This window comes from Ursus maritimus, unplaced genomic scaffold (genome assembly GCF_017311325.1).
Source record: "Ursus maritimus isolate PB19 unplaced genomic scaffold, ASM1731132v1 scaffold_19, whole genome shotgun sequence".
Classification (NCBI taxonomy): Eukaryota; Metazoa; Chordata; class Mammalia; order Carnivora; family Ursidae; genus Ursus; species Ursus maritimus.
Window position 1 is genome coordinate 54,980,686 of NW_024424341.1, and position 5,731 is coordinate 54,986,416.

Genomic DNA, 5,731 nt, shown 5'->3' on the forward strand with positions numbered 1-5,731 from the left:
AGTAAGAGCAGGAATGCGAAGGGCTTAGTACAGTGCTTGGCACAGGACCCATGCATGATGCTTAACGGCCTGTGCTGTTTATTTCCATCACCTAATTCAGGTTAGTCTTGGCTTGAGTTTGGAGGGATTTTCAGTCCCTGGCAGTGTTCCAGGAATGCCAGCTGGCCCTTATAAACCCATATGATTAGGAGTCAGAGTCCGGAGAAGGGAGAGTGGAGATAGAATCAGATCACAAGAGGTAGCTGTAAAGGGGTTAGGAGCAGGGGTGCCTGGGTGGCTCAGTCGGTTGAGCATCTGCCTTTGGCTCGGGTCATGATCTCAGGGTCCTGGGATTGAGCCCCGCATCGGGCTCTCTGCTCAGCAGGGAGCCTCCCTCTGCCTGCTTCTCCCTCTCCCTCTGCCTGCTTCTCCCTCTCCCTCTCCTCTGCCTTCTGCTCCCCCTGTTTGTGCACTCGGTCTGTCTCTGTGTCAAATAAATAAAATCTTTAAAAAAAAAAAAGAGAGAGAGAGATGAGGAGCAACTCCCTCCCGTCTCTGGCAGCAGGGACGGTGAACATAGGGAGGTGAACACCAGGGGTGAAATGTCTGAGCAGATGTACAGGAGAGAGTGGCCAGAGATACTGACTTATCAGGTACGGGTGTGTGCACAGTTCCGGGGACCCTATCCCCCGTCCCTTCTCCCGTATCTCAAGGCTCAAGACTCCACCCCCATGGGGCTGCTCCTAGGCAGAGCTCCAAGATACTGTCTTATGAGGAGTGGCAGATATTCCCCCACATGTCCACAGGAATATTTCAAGTCCCCGGCGCTCTTCGGAATTGGAGTCTCTTCCCTCCCCTGGAAGCTGGGGAGGAGCTCGTGACTGACTTGAGAAAGGGGCATGGAGGTGACGCTGCATGGCTTCCAAGTCTAGGTCATAAAGGAGACACGGTTCCTGCCTGTTTCCTCGCTCGCTCTTCCTCTCCCTTGGGCCCCAGCTGCCATGATGTGAGAAAGCCCAAGCGGCCACATGGGAAGGTCGCATGGAGATGTTCCAGCCTCAGCCCACAGGTGACCAGGTCTCAGCTGATAGCGGCAACAGCTGCCAGGCAGGTGAGTGGTGAAGCTGCAGATCATTCCAGCCCACTGCCCTTGATCTGCCCTTGCTGATGCCAAGTAGGGTGGAGATGAGCTGTCGCCACGGAGCCCTGCCCCGCTGGCAATTCATGAGCAAAATAAATCTCTTCATGGGGTGGTTTGTTTTGGAAACAAGAGAGCTTCCAATTCTTTCCCATCCGAAGGGAGTGAGGACTTCATTCAAATCTAACTCAGATGACATGTCCCTGTTCAGAAGCTTCCCATGCTCCCTCTCCCTCAGAGTGAAAGCCAAAGTCCACACGTAACCTAAAAGCCCATCCTACATGATCTTCCCACACCATGGTCCCCCTCATAGCCCACGCCACCTTTCTGACCTCATCTCTCACTCTTCCCATCCATCCCCCTGCCCTAGTCACACTGGCCTCCTTGCGGATCCCTGACTTACCAGGCTAGTCCAATCTCAGAACCTTTGCACTTGCTGTTCTCTTTGTTTAGGACACTCTTCTTCCAGAAATCCACTGGGTTTCCCTCCTCACCTTCAAGTCTTTTTTCAGATGTCACCTTCTCATTAAGCTCTTCCATAACCAAACCATTTAAAATTATGGCTCCTGCTGCCAAAAATCACTACGCCCTCCATTCTCCGGGTCCCATCTCTCTATAGCACTTGTCACTACATAATGTACTATATCTTTCACTTATGTTTCTGTGTATAGTCTGTCTGCCCAAATAGAGTGTAGGTTCCATGAAGGCAGGTCAGGGATCTTGACCTGTCTTGTTCACCACCATATCCCCAGTGCCTACAACAGTGCCTCCTGCGTGTTCGTCACTCTGTCCCCCGAGTCTTTCTGCCTGTCTCTCAGTATTTGTTTGCTCTTCCCATTTTTCCATTTTGAGGTAAAACTTACATACAGCAAGATGCACAAATCTTAAGAGTACGGTTTGCTGAGTTTTGCCAAATAACCTATACCTTTGTAACCCAAACTCTGTCAAGATAAGGAACCACTGTCCTGATTTTTTTTCCCCACCTGCGATCAGCCTGGCCTATTCTGGAACTTCGTGTACTTGAAATCACACAGCATACGTCTTTTTTGTCTGGCTTCTTTCATTCGGCATAATGGTCTTGAGATTCATCCATGTTGTATGTGTGTTAGCAGTTCACCCTTCTTGCCGGGTGCTGTTCACCATATGGGTGTGTTACAGTTTGTTACTCATATTGACATACTGATGTGTTGATAGGTGAACCTCAATATCTCTTCAGTCCATCTCCTCTCCTTCCCCCCCCCCCCACAGCCCCTTCCCTGGCCCCGGTCTTCTTTATACCCAGCCTCCTTCCTGTTCTCTGACCCCCTGCCTCACTCTGTCATCCACTGTCCACAGAGCAACCCGAGGAATCTTTATAAGGCACACATTGTGTTCCTGTCCTGCTCAAAACTCTGCCATGGCTCCCTAGTGCCCTCAGGAGATGGCCCAGTCTTTAATGTCTTTCAGACCTGGTTCCATCTCCCCTGTATGCACCACCTCACCATCCCCCCCCCCTTCTCTTTACACTCCAGGTCGCAGGCAGTCTCCTTCTCAGGTCCCTCACCAAACCAAGCTCTCTTGCCTCCACACCATTATATTCTCTTCCCTCCGCCCAGAGTGCTTTTCCCTAGCCCTCTCTTGACCTTTCTCACTGCTATTCATCCTATTCGTTCAGATGTCTCCTCCTTAGGAAACCTTCTTGACAGGCTGGGTGGTGCACCTCCACGGAGCTCCCACAGTCGCTGGTGGCTCAGATCACTCTACATTTTGATATCAAAAAGGTCTCTGCTAAACTTCAGTTCCAAGAACAAACCTTGTTTCTCCAGACAAACAAGAACACATCCATTGAGCAAAAATTGGAAACCATTTCAACGAACACATTTCCCCTATTGCCTTAGCTGGCAGGAACCACTGAGTGAAGCTTAAGGCTAATCTAGATCATAGATGCCTGGTGCGTCCATACATATTTGTAAATTCCGTTTTGATGTGTGTTTAAGTGCCAGTTTTCCTCGGGTGCTGTACATCCTCACGTTGGCTCTCTGCTATAGCTTGCATAGCCCCTGCTTCCGCATGTAGGACACTGCTTCCCCTGCAGCCCTTTCTAATTTAGGCCTCTTGTTTTCTCATACTCCACATGCCTCCACACTGGAGCGTGGGAGATATTTTCTCTGTTTATCAAGATTCTTTCTTTTGGGTGAAAGCAGCTGAAATCAGTTCATACTAATCTCAGCACAAAGTAAATGAATAAAGTAATATTTAATGGCAACAGCCAAAAACAAACAAACAAACACACACACACACACACACACACACACACACACACACAAAACCTAAAAAACAACCCATAATGGTTCTGAGATTAAAGTGGAGTTCAGGTACAGCTGGATCCAGGTACCCAAGTGCTGGCGTCAAGACTGTCTTTCACAGACTTTAATTTCTGCTTGCTTCTGTATTGACTTCATCTCATAAAGCTTCTCTCCTGGTGACCAGCTCACCTCCCACCAGCTGGGCAACTCTGGCAGAAATAAAGAAACTTTTTCTTTAGTTGCAGCAAATGTCTCAGGGTTGGTTCTCATTGGGCTAGGTTAGGTCACATGTCTTCCCTGAACCAATCACTATGACCAGGGAAACAGAATAAATTGATTGGCTAGGTTTGGATCCTATGTTCCTGGAGCTGGTCGAGGGGTGGGTTATGGCCAGCCCTATTCAAATCAAATAGAGTGAGAACTGAGAGAAGTGGTTCCCCACAAGAAAACTGAGTGAGATACTGGGGAGGGCAAATCCTACAAACTTTGGCTATAGTATCCTTTTCCCTGTCCAAAGCTGCATCCAGAATACCAGTCCCCTGTGGATCAGTAAACCGTCCCCCCCACACACACACTCACTCTCTCTCTCTCTCTCTCTCTCTCTCTCTCACACACACACACACACACACACACACTGTTCCCTAGCCAGTCCTAATGCTTTGGCCACTCCTTGGTGACCTTGTATCTCTCTCTTCGTACTTCACTAGTAGAAAGATACCATTTCTCTGCTCTTTTAAAAAGTGGGTGTGTTTGGGTTTTACATACTTACTTGACATAAACTTAATCATTCAACACTGGGAACTTGAAAAGGGAGTTAGGGAGGCAAGGAGGTGGGGCTGGGGTACAAAGGGTGCCAGACTGGAGGAGCGGGGTGAGGTGGGGGTACTGGCTGCAGGGATGGGGGCAGAGGAGCAGCGGACCTAGAGGGAATGGTGGGGTACAGAGCGGGAGGGATTGTAGAGCTGGGGTGGGGTGGCGAGAAGCGGGGGTTCTCAGTGGATAAGGAGGGGGAGTCGGAGGAGGCAGAGCTGGGCGACTTGCAGGGGGTGGGACTGGTGGTCTGAGGGGCCCAACCAGGGGTGGGAAATGGAGGGGTAGGCCTGGGGTGAGGGTTAGAGGGTGCGGTGTCAGCGTCAGAGCGAACTGGGTGGGTTCGGGAGAGGGCTGGTGTCGGAACTTGGCGAGAGAGGCTGGGCCAGGAGGCGCGCCCCGCGGACCTTGCGGGCTACACTGCCGAGGAAGTCCGCGGCTAGGGGTGTGGCTGGGGGGCGGTGTGCGCCGCGGTATCCCCCCACTCCGGGAGTTCCAGGTCCTCGCCTCTGGTCCCGCCTCTTTCTCGGAAGTGACACACCCGTCGTCCAACCGGAGCCGCGGGCCGGGCGCGGCGCAGCCAACAGCGCGGCGGGGGGCGGAGCTGGGGAGGGGGCTCGCTGGGCCAGGGGAGGGGGCTAGGGGCCTCGAAGGGCTCCGGAGCGGCGACGGCGAGCCATGGCGCTGGGGCTACAGCGCGCAAGGTACTGGGATTCGGGGCAGGAATGATGGGAAGCGGGGGGCTCTCCTTCCAGGGACCCCTGAGCCGGGTGGGGGATGCGCGGGTGCAAGCCGAGGACGCCCCGGGACGCGCGGTTGGAGGCACATCCCCGCCGCACCCTCCACCCTACGGGATTGCAGGCGAAGGGGATTTCCCGAAGTCCCCGGCTGCCCCGCCCCTCTAGCCTGGAGTGACTTCAGGGTAGTGATCCCCAATTTCCTGCTGCCTCGGGTTCGCTTTCTCTCCTGGTTAGGGTCGCTACCGAATTGGGGGTGCTTGTGTTCGAGTAGTTCCCGGGTTTCTGCGGAAGGCATTCTCCTTTCACGTATTGAACTTACTGGCCTCCAAATTTCCAGAATTGAGTTTGTTCCTTGCCCCCGGACCCTGGGGATCCTAGGGTATATCCTATGGGGTACCTAAACCTTCCCAGATCCAGGGCGTCCCTTGGAATGGAAAGTCAGCTTCTAGGTTCAAGAGCAGAGAGATCCCTTACAATTCGATGCTCCCTGACAGTCTCTCAAACCTTGGTTTCCCTAGAAATAAGCAGGGGGGGGGGTTTCCCCTTTCAGAAGCTGTCTGGGACCGTTCCCAGGGACCTTTCTGTATCCTTTTGAAAGGTAGAATCACCCTTTTTAATAACAGAGAAACAGTCTGACCCACTTCCCAAAGTCTAGACCCTTATCTCCCTCTCCACCCCCACTCAGTGCCTGTGACTATGGACAGGGGCACACCATCCAAGCCTTATTTGGGGAGTCCCCCATGGAGGGTGCTGTGCCTAATTCAGTGCAAGCCCTGCTG